This window comes from Ranitomeya variabilis, chromosome 4 (genome assembly GCF_051348905.1).
Source record: "Ranitomeya variabilis isolate aRanVar5 chromosome 4, aRanVar5.hap1, whole genome shotgun sequence".
NCBI lineage: Eukaryota > Metazoa > Chordata > Amphibia > Anura > Dendrobatidae > Ranitomeya > Ranitomeya variabilis.
In genome coordinates this window covers 381,637,401-381,656,351 of record NC_135235.1, presented here as the reverse complement: position 1 = coordinate 381,656,351, position 18,951 = coordinate 381,637,401, and the positions used below count along the sequence as shown (strand labels likewise).

Genomic DNA, 18,951 nt, shown 5'->3' with positions numbered 1-18,951 from the left:
GTCCTGGCCCATTGGTGACAATGTCATTATTATATACATACAGTACATGTGCATCTGCACACTGTGAGTAATGGCTAAATGACCTCCAATACTGCTGTACATGAGTCAGACATCCAGTACTAAGGCCCATTTGTGGATCAAACACTACATCACGTGTATCTCATGGCAGACAATCACAGGCCAGCAGCTGATGTCAGCGTGCACGTTGCCTACATATCACGTCACTGTCATATGTCGGAACGACGCTGCGCGCCTCATCTGAATCTGAGAGGATGCCACCGCTGGAGCTCAGTCAGGTAAGGAAAAACTTTATTTTGCAAAGCCGCAGTATGGGGCATATTATACTGGTATGGGGGTGCAGTATACTACTATGGGGGTGGGGGGAGGTAGGGAAAGAGTTTGCATTATACTATGGGGCTGCATTATGCTCCTGTGGGGGTGCATTATACTGCTATCGGGCTGCATTATACTGCTATGGGGCTGCAATATACTATGGAGTGCATTATATCCTATGGGGATGCATTATACTATGGGGGTGCATTATACTATGGGCTGCATTTTAGTACTATAAGGTGCATTATACTATGGGGGTGCATTATACCACTATGGGGTTGCATTATACTGCTATGGAGCTGCATTATACCACTATGGGGGATGCATTATATATATACCACTATGAGCTGCATTATACTACTATGGGGCTGCATTATGCCACTATAGGGGTGCATTATACCGCTATGGGGGTGCATTATACTGCTATGGGTGTGCATTATACCACTATATGAGTTCATTATACTGCTATGTGGGTACATTATACTGTATAAGACAATTGCGTACATTATACTACTATGTGGGTGCATAATACTATATCTGACTATTGGGTACATTATTCTACTATGGGACTGCATTATACTGCTCTATATGACTAGGGCGCTATGGAGCACAATATACTACTATGGGGGTGCATTATACTGCTATGGATGACTATGGGGTGCATTATACTGCTATATATGACTACAGGATACATTATACTGTTATGGATGACTATAGGGACAATATGGAGAGACAGGGGGGAAGTATGGAGAGACATGAGACAGAATGAGAGGACATGTGGGGTCCTTGTTACTGAAGGCCCTGTGCGTGCGCACTCTCATGCTTGCAGACACTGATAGGGGCTGCAGCCATGCGCGCGCCCATACTGACAAGGGCAGCAGCGGCGAGCACATACTGTCAAGTGCTGACACAGCACTTGTAAGCGTGTGCAGGCGACAGAGCGCACGCACACAGGAACTCTAGTAAGGCGTTTTAAAGGCCCGGCGGCCCACTTTGAAGTACAGAACCACCTGCCCACCAGGCATCTGCCCGGCAGATCAGCAACGCGGGCCCCTCTGCTCAGCAGGCCCCATACGCCAGTCAAGTAATGCACCTACAAAACAATCCTCAGAGCTACCAGAGGGCATCCCCCGTAAGCCAATACATATAAACCGAAAAAAACTTTACGGTAATGGATCAATAATATGACTAAAAGTTATAGCACATCAATGTGAAAATACATAGAGTCCATACCAAACGGGGGTAAGCATTAAATATATAGTTTATTAGAAAAAAATTGTTTTTAAATACATCATACAAAAGAGACAACAGCAAAAAGTGAGCAGTAACAGCTAAAAAGATCAGCGCATCAGATGTTACAAAAAAAACGCTGCAAGGCAGCACAAAAGTACCACTGTTGCAAAGCCCGCAAACCCGAAGCAACGGTGCCATGAGAGAAACCAGCAAAAAATCAGTGAAACCACATAGAGGGTAACAAATCAAAGGCTAATTAATGATAATCACACTGAAAATCCAGGGTACTGGATTGCTACACCATGAAGAGTAATCCAAGGTAGACCTAATCAAAATTAAACCAAGCCTGGCTGAATACTAGTACCTTGGGACATCGTGGCAACAGGGTGCGGGCTTGCAGACAGGACAGGGAGCCTCGACGCGCGTTTCACCGCCTTGGCTTCGTCAGGAGACGTGAACGATAAAAATGGGCCAGAATATTTATAAGGAAGTGCAAGGGGACTCTGGCGAATCGGCGCACTGACCCATCATGATGTGTACGCGCCAGCAGCGAGGCGGGCCGCCGCGCGCCGTGGATCATGGGCAGGAGGACGTGCGTCATCCCTCTCCATCTCCACAGCAACGCTCTCAGCCAGCGACGCGGCCGAGGCAACACAGCGCATGCGTGGGGCGCATCTGCACCGGAAGTAAGAAGATGGACAGGTCACCACGAAAAGAAGCCAGAGCCAGCCTCAAGAACTCCTCCCCATAGTGACCGGGACTTAGCAGAACTGGTGAATACTGATAAATAATAATATTAAGAAGACCTATTAGGCAGTGAAAAAATATTTAAGAATGCAACAAAGACATACTGCAATAAACAAAATGAAACGCGAGGTCTTCTTAAACATTAATAAGAGGAAAAAACATTGCTTATATACAGAAATGCATCTAAGAACTGGTGATGTTATTGAAGAATAGCAACGCATATGCATAATAGTAATAATCCATCATAGAATAGAAATGACATATACAAATGCAATACATCATAGAACAAGCCTAAAAAGGTTATAATAAACATTACACAGACTAAATTATAATGGCCATAAAGCATACTAATCAGATTTACTCATATAAAGCTTCATGACCATGTACTACCGGCTAGAAATTAATGCCGGTCAATCAGATGGCAGAGGGCTACACTAGAGTTGAGCATGCAGGCATATTAAAAGCAGATGTGAGTTTCCTCCAAAACAGTCCATAAGTCTTCAGGTGTAGCAGAATGAGCTGATGAGATATCCGGTGTAGGGTCCCTTCAGCACATAATAAAGGAGTGAATAAGTCATACATAAAGCTGCATATAATTGAAAGACAGAACAACCATGAGAAATTGTGCAACACAAAAGTAAAAACACAAAACAATTCAAAAAAATACTACCGGACCATAATTAAAATAAAAAAGAAGAAAATATATCTATAGAAAAGACTTGAAACTGAGGGCCTCATTCAGACCTATTGGTGAAAGCGTATTTAAAGTTACTATCCAACGTGCTTCTTTTTGGAGCAGTCTCTGTTTAACATTCCCGCCCCAAATCCCATATAAACGCGATCAATCCCGCATACTGTAAACCCCTTGGGATTACTATTGTGCCTCTCAAAAAAATGTTTCGGGATTGGTTTCAACAAATGTGGTTCGGAACAGTTAGTTGAATTTTTAATGTCCCTTAAATGTTCCATACGCCAGTCAGGGCAGTTATGCCCTGATGTCACCGGTGATCACTGTATATTGCATGTTCACTGACACTGTATACAAAGTACAGATCTCGTGTATAATGTCACTGGGGATCCCTGTATTACCTGTACGCTATACACCATATACAGAGCTCCTATATATAATGTCACTGGTGATCACTGTATATTACCTGTATGCGAACACTGTACACGAAGTACAGATCTCCTGTGTATAATGACAATGGTAATATTAATATTGTGGTTTTTTTAATTAAAGATCAATATTGTAGTATTCGATCACTATGTTGTGGTAATATGTGATCTGGTCATGGTGTGGTGGTATTTGTTCCTTGTATATGCTATTATTCGATAACTGTGGTGGTAATATGTGGTCTGCACATGGTGTGGTGGTATTTGTTCCTTGTATGTGGTATTATTCGGTCACTATGTGGTGGTAATACATAGGATGGTCATGGTGTGACAGTTTTCATTCCTTGTATGTGCTATTATTTGATCACTATATGGTGGCAATATGTGGTCTGGTCGTAGTGCAGCGGTATTTGTTCCTTGTTTGTGATATTATTGGCCATTTTAAAAATTGAAACATAAATAAAAATATACTGAAATTGTATTGGATATTTTAACAAATGTTTAGTAAGTTATGTATGAGGTGATGAGAACTGTAAATGTGTGATTGGTGAGAATGTGGTGCAGAAGTTGATTTTTTTCAAGAGAGGGCGGTGGGACTGCGGACGGTTTGAGGGGTGGAGCCTGGGCAGGCTCACAAGGGGGCCCAAAAAATTTTGCCACTATGGGGCTCCGAGATTCCTAGTGGCAGCCCTGGCCAGCAAACTCGCCTGACCATAACCCCATAGATTCTTGTCAAGATGAAGATGAGAGACACCAGACCCAAAAATGCAAACAAGCTGAAGGCTGCTATCCAAGCAACTTGGACTTCCATAACACCTCAGCAGTGCCACAGGCTGATTGCCTCCATACCACGCCGCATTGATACAGTGATTGATGCAAAAGGAGCCCCGACCAAGTATTGAGTGCATTTACTGAACATACATTTCAGTAGGCAACATTTTGGATTCCACGGGTCTTGACCCAACATTTTGGGTCAAGACCCGTGGAAGTGCAGCAGCGCGAAACGGCCGTCGTCTTGTAACATCACGTTTCTCCCTGCTGTTCCTGCAAATGACATGTGGTTATAATAAAGACTGAATATTATCAGATGGCGAGTGCCCACTCTCTTTTTTTCTACAACAGTCATTTATCAATTAGCAAATAACTCATCCTACAAGAGAACACCATGATAATCAGTAAAATATTAATAAAAATAAAATTATATCCACATACTATATCCCACCATCACATACCTTGTTCACACTATATGGCAGATTGACCACCGTACACCAGCCAACCTCCATAGCCACCTCTAGCCAGTCAAGGTCAGTGATATCAATGCCCAGGGACCTCGGGACACTGGGTCTTCCATCACCCTAGCCAGCCCAGGTATTGTCCCACCAGAACACCATTTACCAGGCCAATAAGTGGCCTTCTCCAGGGCTGGGGTCAGCACTTGGGGAATGGGCACATTTACGTGGGCAATTTACCATCCATCGTATGGGAGAAGGAGTTGAAGGAGTTGTTCCATCAGTATGGGAGGATCCGTACCATTGAGCTGAAGAATCATGGGGGAGGCGGTGCCACAGGATTCGCCTTCATCAACTTGCTGGATGCAGAGAACGCTGTGAGTGGAAGCAATGGATACAAGTTTGGTTCTCGTCGATTACATGTGGAGTTTCCCAGGTCATGCCAGAAACTAGGGAGGTTTTATGGAGGACTCTGCTTGTGGAACAGATCACCTTTCTGGCGAACTGAATACAGAGTCCTCATCTCAGAACTTCCTGCCTTGGGGTGGAAATTGGCAAGATCTAAAAGACAATATGAGAGAAGCCGCTATGCTGATATGCACAAGGATGGCATGAGGATTGTGGTGTTTATCTGTAAGGAAGAAATGGAATATGCTTTAAGGAATGTGGATGATACAAAGTTTCGTTCTCATGAAGATGAGACCTCTTACATTCGTGTTTGTGCTTAAAAACATGCTGATGGACTTTCCCCGATAAGTGGAGAAGGATGATTGGAAACCTATCATATCTGGCTTATTAAGATGGGGGAGGGGTGTGGCGACTACACATTTAATATGAAATATCCAGACATATTAATTCAGTAGGCCCAGAGACATGAGTTAGGCTGCTTTCACACATCAGTTTTTTGCCATCAGTCACAATCCGGCAAATTTTGAAAAAAAACCAGATCTGGCAAAAGTTGCCGCTGGATCCATTTTTTTCTCATAGACTTGTATTAGCGACGGATTGCGACGGATGGCCTTTCATCCGTTTTTCACTGGACCGGTCGAAAATTGGTTTTCCGATGGCCGGAGAAAAAGGACATAGTAATGTTTTTTGTGTTCGTCGGATCCATCGCCGTCTTTCGTTTGCTAGAATGGAACCCTATGGTGTCGGATCCGTCAAATGACGTAATCCGGCAACAGATTCCGTTTTTTTTAACTGAGCATGCTCCGATTTGTTTAGGATCCAATTAGCTGGCTCAGCTAGTTGGATCCGTCGAAAAAACGGATCCGTCGCATCAGTTTTTCACAATCTGCGACGGAACCGTTTTTTTTCAACAAAAATGCAGCCTTTTCAAGTGAGAATGACTGTTGATCCGTATTGTCATTGAGTTAATGTTCAATGGCTGCCATTTGGTGACTGCTGATTAGCTATTGTATCTGCCCTAGTATTGCAGTGCTAGTATTGTTCTGTCTTCAGGTAACAAAGGCACAATGTATGTTTGTTAATATGTTGATAACCCATTCCTGCTCTGCAATACAGAGACATATCTAAGAGGGGGCAGCCGGGGCCGCCTAATACGAGGGGGCGCAGATGGGCCGCCTAATGCGGCGGTGTGAAGCGTCTCCCCTAGCGGCTGCATTCTGATGCCCCCCCGCACTAGAGGTCGGCAGTTCTCTGAGCCAGCTGTCAAGCTGACAGTCGGCACAAAGAAACTGCAGCACGTCGGCTCCCATGGATCAATTGTACTCGCATCCCACAGACACGAGCACAATTGAAGCTCTGACTGCCGGATCAGAGCGACACCAGCAACGTGATCAGGTCATGTGACCACGCTGCTGACGTCACTCGCCAGCGCCCAGCGGGTCAGATTGGTGGTAAGTGCTCAACGTCAGTGGAGCTGAAGTCACCGAAGATTGGGGGAAGCTATTTACTGTGTGTGTGTGTGTGGGGGGGGGGATTGATGTGCATGTGGGGTATTACTGTGTGGGGGGGTATTGCTGTGTGTGGGGGGGGGTATTGCTGTGTGTGTGGGGGTATTGTGTGTGGGGGGTATTTCTGTGTGGGGGGTATTGCTGTGTGTGGGGGGAGTAGTGTGTGGGGGAGTATTGTGCGTGGGGGTATTGCTGTGTGTATGAGGGGTATTGCTGTGTGTATGGGGGTATTGCTGTGTGTATGGGCGTATTGCTATGTGTATGGGGGGTATTTCTGTGTGGGGGTATTGTGTGTGTGGGGGGGTACTGCTGTGTGGGGGGTATTGCTGTGTATGGGGTATTGCTGTGTGTATTGGGGGTATTGCTGTGTATGGGGGTATTGCTGTGTATGGGGGTATTGCTGTGTGTGCGAGGGTACTATTGTGTGGGGGGTATTGCTGAGTGTATTGGGGGTATTGCTGTGTGTATGGGGGTATTGCTGTGTGTATGGGGAATTGCTGTGTATGTGGGGTTTTGCTGTGTGTGGGGGTATTGCTGTGTGTGTGGGGGGTACTGCTGTGTGTGGGGTATTGGCTTGCTGTGTATGGGGGCATTGCTGTGTGTATTGGGAGTATTGCTGTGTGTATGGGGGTATTGCTGTGTGTATAGGGGTTACTATTGTGTGTGGGGTATTGCTGTGTGTGTGAGGGTATTGCTGTGCATGGGGGTATTGCCGTGTGTATGGGGGGTATTGCTGTGTGGAGGGTACTATTGTGTGGGGGATATTGCTGTGTATGGGGGGTATTGCTGTGTGTGTGGGGGGTACTATTGTGTGGGGGGTATTGCTGTGTGTATTGGGGGTATTGCTGTGTGTATGGGGGTATTGCTGTGTGTATGGGGGTATTGCTGTGTATGTGGAGTATTGCTGTGTGTGGGGGTATTGCTGTGTGTGTGTGGAGGTACTGCTGTGTGTGGGGTATTGCTATGTATGGGGGTATTGCTGTGTGTATTGGAGACTGAGTAGTGTTTGGGGAGGCATGGGGGGACAGTGTTAGGGCACAGCATACCAAGGATGGGGGAGTGTGGTGAGGGGGCATATTATAGAGACTGAGCTCCAAAGGGACGACCCAGTGTGAAGAGGGGGCCCAGTATTGAAAGGAGAAGGGAGTGTGGAGGGCATGCACCATAAGAGGGACAGTATTGGGGTAATATTTTGTACAGGGAATATACTGAGGAGCAATTATTTATTCAGTGACTCAGTATAGGGCAGATATTTTTTTGGGGGAGCATTGTAATGACACTGCTATCTTTAAGGGTGTCGTGTGGGGATGTGTTGCAGAAGACCGGCGAAGATGGAAGTCTGCAGAGACGAGCTGTGGATGAGAAAACTCATCATGGGTTCTGGACAAGATGAAGAAAAGAAACCAAAGGACTCCAGAGACAACATGATCTATCAGGTGCCTGGATGTAAATTTTTTTTGTGATGCTGACTAATTCTCATATTTTCATTTATGCTAGGAGCATTAAAGGAGTTGTCCAAGTTTCTGATGAGTCTGCAGTCATTCTATGTGACTGCAGACTTCTGAATTCTCACACTGCACGCTGTCAGGATTCTCTCGTGCTGGGGATTTGCATATATACAGTCAAGTGTTGACTAGACATGTGTGGCCTCACTCAACGAAAATGAATTGAGCGAGGCTGGACACTTCTAGTTGGAATGTTGCCAGAAGTATACAAGTCTCATACTTGTGTAAGGCCAGTCTCACACGTCCAGATAATTCCAGTACCGGAGAAATCGGTACTGGAGTTATCCGTGTCCATGTGTCCGTGTGCTCACGTGGCACATCAGTGTGGCACACGTGCAGCAGCCATGTGCCGCCCGTGTGCCAACTGAGGACCACACGGACCATGCAGGAGACAGCGCAACAGTTAAGTGCTGTCCCCTGCTTTTGGTGCTGAAGCCAGCATTCATTCCTTCTCCCCAGCAGCGTTCGCTGGAGAGAAGGAATGAAAAATCAAGGTTTTTTTTGTTTTTTTTAATTTAAAATAAAGTTCGGGGTCACCTCCCGCCTCCCACCCCCCGTGCGCCGGCCCGCTTGCATTGAAATACTCACCCAGCTCCCGCGATGCTTCCACTCAGCACCGCAGCTTGTACTGTGTGAGCGGACACGTGGTACCGCTCATTACAGTGATGAATATGCGGCTCCACCCCTATGGGGAGAAGGAATGAATGCCGGCTTCAGCACCAAAAGCAGGGGACAGCGCTTAACTGTAGCGCTGTTTCTCCTGCGGCGGTACGTGCACACGGTGGAGAGTGCACACTGTTCTCCGTGTGCACGTGTGCGGGACGCTTTGCAGCCCGTGCTGCCGGAGAAACGTGGACATGTCTCCATGTTTTGCACACGGACACATGGTACGCGAAAAATCACTGACATCTGTAGAGACACATTGATTTTAATGTGTCTACGTGTGTCAGTGTCTCCGGTAGGTGAGGAAACTGTCACCACACGTACCGGAGCCACTGACGTGTGAAACAGGCCTAAAGAAGAATCCTAAGTGAACAGTGCATGTGCTGTGAGAAATCAGAAGCTGCAGTAACTTATAATGACTGAAGACTTTCATCTCCAACCTGGATACACCCTTTAATTATAAAATGAAACCCTGTAGCTAATCCTAACAACTTGTAATATACTCACTGTCAGGATTCAGCTGTGCAAGTTCCAACAGTCATCATATGGCTGCATCACTCATGCGATTTTCATACTTAACGTCAATGTGACAACTATCTTCTCTTCCTGCTTCTGTTTTTCACTGAACATTGAATTAGGAAGAGCAGCTTGTCGGCACGTGACTAAGGGTACCGTTACACAAAACGATTTACCAACGATCACGACCAGCGATACAACCTGGCCGTGATCGTTGGTAAGTCGTTGATGTAGCGGTTTAGCTGTGGGGGAAATACTGCAGATCGGGAGGAGGGAAGTGTGTCGCCAGAGTGTGGGTGGAGACTGTGCGTGTCTGAGTGTGTGGGGTCTTCGTGTGTGTGTGGGTCTGCGGGGCTGTCGGGGGTCTGTGCGGGGCTGTTGGGGGTCCTGCGGGGGTCTGTGCGGGGCTGTCGGGGGTCTGCCATGTCTGTCGGGTGTGTGTGTGTGTGTGTGTGTGTGTGTGTGCAGGCATCGTCTCATGGGACTACAAGTCCCATCGGGCTATGCCTGCTACAGTGACAGTGATTGACACATTAGCCAATGGGAGAGTGGTAGTCCCATCATCTGGCTAATGCGTTGAATGTAAATAAAACCCCACAAACATATAACAGTACATACAACATACAACAGTACATACAACATACAATAGTACATAGAACATACAACAGTACATGCAACATACAACAGTACATACAACATATAACAGTACATCTACTACATAATTGCCTAAGGGTCACTTCCGTCTTTCTGTCCTTCTGTCTTTCTTTCTGTCACGGATATTCATTGGTCGCGGCCTCTGTCTGTCATGGAATCCAAGTCGCTGATTGGTCTCGCCAGCTGCCTGTCATGGCTACCGCGACCAATCAGCGATGGCCACAGTCCGATTAGTCCCTCCCTACTCCCCTGCAGTCAGTGCCCGGCACCCGCTCCATACTCCCCTCCAGTCACCGCTTACACAGGGTTAATGCCGGCGGTAACGGATCGCATTATGCCGCGAGTAACTCACTCCGTTACCGCCGCTATTAACCCTGTGTCACCAAGTTTTTACTATTGATGCTGCCTATGCAGCGTCAATAGTAAAAACATCTAATGTTTAAAAATAATTAAAAAAATTAAAAAATCATTATATACTCACCTTTCCCGCTCCTCGCGACGCTCCGGTGACCGCTCCATGCAAGCGGCAGGTTCCGGTGGCAAGGATGGTCTGCGAGAAGGACCTGCCATGAAGTCACGGTCATGTGACCGCGACGTCATCACAGGTCCTGCGCGCCTGCGTGAGAAGGACCTGCCGTGACGTCACGGTCATGTGACCGTGACATGGTCATGTGACCGTGACGTCATCACAGGTCTTACAGGTCTTGCGCGCCTGCGCGAGAAGGAGGCGACAGGACTACAAGGAGCCCTGGAAGGTGAGTATATGTTTATTTTTTAACCTGTGACATACATGGCTGGGCAATATACTACGTAGCTGGGCAATATACTACGTGACTGGCCAATATACTACATGGCTCTGTGCTGTATACTATGTCGCTGTGCAATATACTACGTGGCTCTGTGCTGTATACTACGTCACTGGGCAATATACTACGTAAATGGGCAATATACTACGTGGCTGGGCAAAATAGTACGTCACTGGGCAATATACTACATAACTGGGCAATATACTACGTGGCTCTGTGCTGTATACTACGTCGCTGTGCAATATACTACGTGGTTGGGCAATATACTATGTGGCTGGGCAATATACTATGTAGCTGGGCAATATACTACGTGACTGGCCAATATGCTACGTGGCTGGGCAATATACTACATGGGCTGTGCAATATACTACTTGACTGGCCAATATGCTATGTGGCTGGGCAATATACTACGTGGCTCTGTGCTGTATAATACGTCACTGGGCAGTATACTACGTTACTGGGCAATATACTACGTGGCTGGGCAATATACTACGTCACTGGGCAATATACTACGTCACTGGGCAATATACTACGTGGTTGGGCAATATACTATGTGGACTGGGCAATATACTACGTGGGCTGTGCAATATACTACGTGGACATGCATATTCTAGAATACCCGATACGTTAGAATCGGGCCACCATCTAGTACAACATAACAGTACATGCAACATACAACAGTACATACAACATATAACAGTACATACAACATATAACAGTACATACAACATACAACAGTACATACAACATATAACAGTACATGCGACATATAACAGTACATACAACATACAACATATAACATATAACAGTACATACAACATACACCATACACCATAAAACATACAACAGTACATACAACATACAACAGCACATACAACATACGACATATAACATTACATATACAGTTGTGGCCAAAAGTATTGACACCCCTGCAATTCTGTCAGATAATACTCAGTTTCTTCCTGAAAATGATTGCAAACACAAATTCTTTGTTATTATTATCGTCATTTAATTTGTCTTAAATGAAAAAACACAAAAAGAATTGTCCTAAAGCCAAATTGGATATAATTCCACACCAAACATAAAAAAGGGGGTGGACAAAAGTATTGGCACTGTTCGAAAAATTATGTGATGCTTCTCTAATTTGTGTAATTAACAGCACTTGTAACTTACCTGTGGCACCTAACAGCTGTTGGCAATAACTAAATCACACTTGCAGCCAGTTGACATGGATTAAAGTTGACTCAACATCTGTCCTATGTCCTTGTGTGTACCACATTGAGCATGGAGAAAAGAAAGAAGACCAAAGAACTGTCTGAGGACTTGAGAAACAAAAATGTGAGGAAGCATGAGCAATCTCAAGGCTACAAGTCCATCTCCAAAGACCTGAATGTTCCCATGTCTACAGTGTCATCAAGAAGTTTAAATCCCATGGCACTGTGGCTAACCTCCCTAGATGTGGACGGAAAAGAAAAATTGACAAGAGATTTCAACGCAAGATTGTGCGGATGTTCGATAAAGAATCTCGACTAACATCCAAACAAGTTCAAGCTGCCCTGCAGTCCGAGGGTACAACAGTGTCAACCCGCACTATCCGTCGGCATCTGAATGAAAAGGGACTGTATGGTAGGAGTCCCAGGAAGACCCCACTTCTTACTCCGAGACATAAAAAAGCCAGGCTGGAGTTTCCCAAAACTTACCTGAAAAAGCCTAAAACGTTTTGGAAGAATGTTCTCTGGTCAGATGAGACAAAAGTAGAGCTTTTTGGGCAAAGGCATCAACATAGTTTACAGGAGAAAAAAAGAGGCATTCAAAGAAAAGAACACGGTCCCTACAGTCAAACATGGCGGAGGTTCCCTGATGTTTTGGGGTTGCTTTGCTGCCTCTGGCACTGGACTGCTTAACCGTGTGCATGGCATTATGAAGTCTGAAGACTACCAACAAATTTTGCAGCATAATGTAGGGCCCAGTGTGAGAAAGCTGAATCTCCCTCAGTGGTCATGGGTCTTCCAGCAGGACAATGACCCAAAACACACTTCAAAAAGCACTAGAAAATGGTTTGAGAGAAAGCACTGGAGACTTCTAAGGGGGCCAGCAATGAGTCCAGACCTGAATCCCATAGAACACCTGTGGAGAGATCTAAAAATGGCAGTTTGGAGAAGGCACCCTTCAAATATCACGGACCTGGAGCAGTTTGCCAAAGAAGAATGGTCTAAAATTCCAGTAGAGCATTGTAAGAAACTCATTGATGGTTACCGGAAGCGGTTGGTCGCAGTTATTTTGGCTAAAGGTTGTGCAACCAAGTATTAGGCTGAGGGTGCCAATACTTTTGTCTGGCCCATTTTTGGAGTTTTGTGTGAAATGATCAATGTTTTGCTTTTTGCTTCATTCTCTTTTGTGTTTTTTCATTTAAGACAAATTAAATGAAGATAATAATACCAAATAATTTGTGATTGCAATCATTTTCTGGAAGAAACTGAGTATTATCTGACAGAATTGCAGGGGTGTCAATACTTTTGGCCACAACTGTAACATACAACATATACAGTTGTGGCCAAAAGTATTGGCACCCCTGCAATGCTGGTTGTTGGAGATTCGTTGCTGGTGGTGTATTTTCCTTTGTCTTATTTACTCCTTCCTATATTTGTATTTATTTTGCCCTGCACCTTTATAGTGTATTCCTGATTGACTGCGGTGTGGTGTATATTTTCCTTTATCCTTGTTTGTTATAACTGTGGGTATTGGTCTATTGCATTCACTGGGTGGTGGGCGGTGGTATTCAGTCTAGGGCTGAATCAGGAGTCAGGGTGAGGGTGGAGGCCTGAACATGCACACCTTCAGTGTAAACTTCAGGTAGAGGGTCAGACAGGGTTTCCCTAGTCTGAGGGAAATTGCAGGGGCCCGGGTTATTAGCTCTTGCCCTCCTTGTATCCCCGTGACATTTGATGCCTTTGCCCAAAAAGCTCTACTTTTGTCTCATCTGACCAGAGAACATTCTTCCAAAACGTTTTAGGCTTTTTTAGGTAAGTTTTGGCAAACTCCAGCCTGGCTTTTTTATGTCTTGGGGTAAGAAGTGGGGTCTTCCTGGGTCTCCTACCATACAGTCCCTTTTCATTCAGACGCCGACGGATAGTACGGGTTGACACTGTTGTACCCTCGGACTGCAGGGCAGCTTGAACTTGTTTGGATGTTAGTCGAGGTTCTTTATCCAACATCCGCACAATCTTGCGTTGAAATCTCTTTTCAATTTTTCTTTTCCGTCCACATCTAGGGAGGTTAGTCACAGTGCCATGGGCTTTAAACTTCTTGATGACACTGCGCACGGTAGACACAGGAACATTCAGGTTAGGGTTGAGCGACTTTCATTTTTTTAAGATCGAGTAGGGTTTTGGGAAACCCGATTTTGTCCAGAGTCGAGTCGAGTGCAGTCGGCCGATTATCGCTAAAAGTCGGGGATCGACCGAAACACGAAACCCAATGCAAGTCAATGGGGAAGCATAGTCGGCAGTGAGTGGAGGCCAGGAAAACACCTACAGTGCCCATTTTAATGCCAAAAACATCCATTCTTGTTTCTGAAGCTTGCCAATCTTAATTAACTGTATAATAATAGTTGGGCATAGGGAATTGGGGGAAAGTTGTGAGGGGAGTAGGGCTGGCTCAAGTTTTTCGTGGGCCCAGGAAATGCGGACTACGTCACGGCGGTGTTGCAGGGAAAGGTAAGTATTTAAACGTTGCAAGTGCTGTGATCCTGAGCAAGCAAGCAGGGGGGGGCCCACTCGTTCGCATTGGCACTGGCACAGGGCCCCTCAAAGTACGGCGGTGTGTTTGCATGGCGGAGGCGCCTCCCACCAGCAGCGACACTTTTGCGTACTCTGAGGGGCCCTGTGCCAGTGACGTCGCCAACGAGTATGCCCCCCCACCTGATGAAGGAACCTGCACTTTCATCTGCACCTTCCTCTTTGTCCCTGTGTAAGGTGGTATAACATGCGGGAAGGGGAACCTTACTTTCAGCAGGGTCAGATTCTGGCTGTGTACAAGGGGAATGTAGTGGTCTAGGTCAATGTACCAGCAGACTCATTTAGCAGTGGCTGGGCAATGGGCAGGATGAGGAGGAAACAGATATAGGGCCAAAGAATAAAGTAGGCTAAATGCAGTTCAAAATTGGTAACAGGACTAAACAGGCGGCATTGCTTTGTTCAGTGGAGTAGCAAACCCAAGAGCAGCAGACACTGTTTCAAGGGCCTAACCACACTAGTAGGCCAAATGCAGTTTAATATCTGATAGTATAGGGCGAAAGCCAGAATGTGGAAGCTCAGCTTTGTTCAGTTGAGGACAACACCAGGGAGGGGCAGAAGCCGTTAGTAGGCCCTAACCACCATTTTTTTTTTAAAAAACCACTTAATGAGAGCCGGAAGGTTGAAGCTCAGCTTTATTTAGTTGAGGACAACACCAGGCAGGGGCACACAGACAGACACCTTTAGTAGGCCGGAAAAGCCTATTGCATTTTTTAAAATGGTAATTTGGAGCAGAAGGTTGAAGCTCAGCTTTATTTAGTTGAGGGCAACACCACGCAGGGGCACACAGACAGACACCTTTAGTAGGCCGGAAAAGCCTATTGCATTTTTTAAAATGGTAATTTGGAGCAGAAGGTTGAAGCTCAGCTTTATTTAGTTGAGGACAACACCAGGCAGGGGCACACAGACAGACACCTTTAGTAGGCCGGAAAAGCCTATTGCATTTTTTAAAATGGTAATTTGGAGCAGAAGGTTGAAGCTCAGCTTTATTTAGTTGAGGACAACACCAGGCAGGGGAACACAGACAGACACCTTTAGTAGGCCGGAAAAGCCTATTGCATTTTTTAAAATGGTAATTTGGAGCAGAAGGTTGAAGCTCAGCTTTATTTAGTTGAGGACAACACCAGGCAGGGGAACACAGACAGACACCTTTAGTAGGCCGGAAAAGCCTATTGCATTTTTTAAAATGGTAATTTGGAGCAGAAGGTTGAAGCTCAGCTTTATTTAGTTGAGGACAACACCAGGCAGGGGAACACAGACAGACACCTTTAGTAGGCCGGAAAAGCCTATTGCATTTTTTAAAATGGTAATTTGGAGCAGAAGGTTGAAGCTCAGCTTTATTTAGTTGAGGGCAACACCAGGCAGGGGCACACAGACAGACACCTTTAGTAGGCCGGAAAAGCCTATTGCATTTTTTAAAATGGTAATTTGGAGCAGAAGGTTGAAGCTCAGCTTTATTTAGTTGAGGACAACACCAGGCAGGGGCACACAGACAGACACCTTTAGTAGGCCGGAAAAGCCTATTGCATTTTTTAAAATGGTAATTTGGAGCAGAAGGTTGAAGCTCAGCTTTATTTAGTTGAGGACAACACCAGGCAGGGGCACACAGACAGACACCTTTAGTAGGCCGGAAAAGCCTATTGCATTTTTTAAAATGGTAATTTGGAGCAGAAGGTTGAAGCTCAGCTTTATTTAGTTGAGGACAACACCAGGCAGGGGAACACAGACAGACACCTTTAGTAGGCCGGAAAAGCCTATTGCATTTTTTAAAATGGTAATTTGGAGCAGAAGGTTGAAGCTCAGCTTTATTTAGTTGAGGGCAACACCAGGCAGGGGCACACAGACAGACACCTTTAGTAGGCCGGAAAAGCCTATTGCATTTTTTAAAATGGTAATTTGGAGCAGAAGGTTGAAGCTCAGCTTTATTTAGTTGAGGACAACACCAGGCAGGGGCACACAGACAGACACCTTTAGTAGGCCGGAAAAGCCTATTGCATTTTTTAAAATGGTAATTTGGAGCAGAAGGTTGAAGCTCAGCTTTATTTAGTTGAGGGCAACACCAGGCAGGGGCACACAGACAGACACCTTTAGTAGGCCGGAAAAGCCTATTGCATTTTTTAAAATGGTAATTTGGAGCAGAAGGTTGAAGCTCAGCTTTATTTAGTTGAGGACAACACCAGGCAGGGGCACACAGACAGACACCTTTAGTAGGCCGGAAAAGCCTATTGCATTTTTTAAAATGGTAATTTGGAGCAGAAGGTTGAAGCTCAGCTTTATTTAGTTGAGGGCAACACCAGGCAGGGGCACACAGACAGACACCTTTAGTAGGCCGGAAAAGCCTATTGCATTTTTTAAAATGGTAATTTGGAGCAGAAGGTTGAAGCTCAGCTTTATTTAGTTGAGGACAACACCAGGCAGGGGCACACAGACAGACACCTTTAGTAGGCCGGAAAAGCCTATTGCATTTTTTAAAATGGTAATTTGGAGCAGAAGGTTGAAGCTCAGCTTTATTTAGTTGAGGACAACACCAGGCAGGGGCACACAGACAGACACCTTTAGTAGGCCGGAAAAGCCTATTGCATTTTTTAAAATGGTAATTTGGAGCAGAAGGTTGAAGCTCAGCTTTATTTAGTTGAGGACAACACCAGGCAGGGGCACACAGACAGACACCTTTAGTAGGCCAGAAAAGCCTATTGCATTTTTTAAAATGGTAATTTGGAGCAGAAGGTTGAAGCTCAGCTTTATTTAGTTGAGGACAACACCAGGCAGGGGAACACAGACAGACACCTTTAGTAGGCCGGAAAAGCCTATTGCATTTTTTAAAATGGTAATTTGGAGCAGAAGGTTGAAGCTCAGCTTTATTTAGTTGAGGACAACACCAGGCAGGGGAACACAGACAGACACCTTTAGTAGGCCGGAAAAGCCTATTGCATTTTTTAAAATGGTAATTTGGAGCAGAAGGTTGAAGCTCAGCTTTATTTAGTTGAGGGCAACACCAGGCAGGGGCACACAGACAGACACCTTTAGTAGGCCGGAAAAGCCTATTGCATTTTTTAAAATGGTAATTTGGAGCAGAAGGTTGAAGCTCAGCTTTATTTAGTTGAGGACAACACCAGGCAGGGGCACACAGACAGACACCTTTAGTAGGCCGGAAAAGCCTATTGCATTTTTTAAAATGGTAATTTGGAGCAGAAGGTTGAAGCTCAGCTTTATTTAGTTGAGGGCAACACCAGGCAGGGGCACACAGACAGACACCTTTAGTAGGCCGGAAAAGCCTATTGCATTTTTTAAAATGGTAATTTGGAGCAGAAGGTTGAAGCTCAGCTTTATTTAGTTGAGGACAACACCAGGCAGGGGCACACAGACAGACACCTTTAGTAGGCCGGAAAAGCCTATTGCATTTTTTAAAATGGTAATTTGGAGCAGAAGGTTGAAGCTCAGCTTTATTTAGTTGAGGGCAACACCAGGCAGGGGCACACAGACAGACACCTTTAGTAGGCCGGAAAAGCCTATTGCATTTTTTAAAATGGTAATTTGGAGCAGAAGGTTGAAGCTCAGCTTTATTTAGTTGAGGACAACACCAGGCAGGGGCACACAGACAGACACCTTTAGTAGGCCGGAAAAGCCTATTGCATTTTTTAAAATGGTAATTTGGAGCAGAAGGTTGAAGCTCAGCTTTATTTAGTTGAGGGCAACACCAGGCAGGGGCACACAGACAGACACCTTTAGTAGGCCGGAAAAGCCTATTGCATTTTTTAAAATGGTAATTTGGAGCAGAAGGTTGAAGCTCAGCTTTATTTAGTTGAGGGCAACACCAGGCAGGGGAACACAGACAGACACCTTTAGTAGGCCGGAAAAGCCTATTGCATTTTTTAAAATGGTAATTTGGAGCAGAAGGTTGAAGCTCAGCTTTATTTAGTTGAGGGCAACACCAGGGAGGGGCAGAAGCCGTTAGTAGGCCCTAACCACCATTTTTTTTTTTAAAAACCACTTAATGAGAGCCGGAAGGTTGAAGCTCAGCTTTATTTAGTTGAGGGCAACACCAGGGAGGGGCAGAAGCCGTTAGTAGGCCCTAACCAAAGTTGAAGGCCAAATGCAGTTTAATTTCTGATACTATAGGCCGAAAGCCAGAAGGTGGAAGCTCCAATTTAGACAGTGGAGGACAATTTGAATTAGGGACTGCAGACAGACTTAGTAGGCTGTCCCCTGTGGACCATGCATCCACCACATTAACCCATTGCGCCGTAATGGACACGTAATCTTCCGTGGCCATGCCTACAGGTCCATGCGTCTGTTGTCAGGTGCACCTTTGTACTCACAGATTGCCAGAGTGCATGGACAATGCGGTCTTCTACATGCTGGTGGAGGGTTGGGATGGCTTTTCTCGCAAAAGAAGTGTCGACTGGTTAGCTTGTAGCGTGGTACAGCGTAGTCCATCATGG

General features: G+C 45.5%; 1 pseudogene; it reads left to right on the top strand.

Annotated features, from left to right (window-relative positions):
• The first annotated feature begins 231 nt into the window (after positions 1-231).
• LOC143767883 (serine/arginine-rich splicing factor 9 pseudogene) lies at positions 232-5,383 on the top strand (annotated as a pseudogene).
• The last annotated feature ends 13,568 nt before the right edge of the window (positions 5,384-18,951 follow it).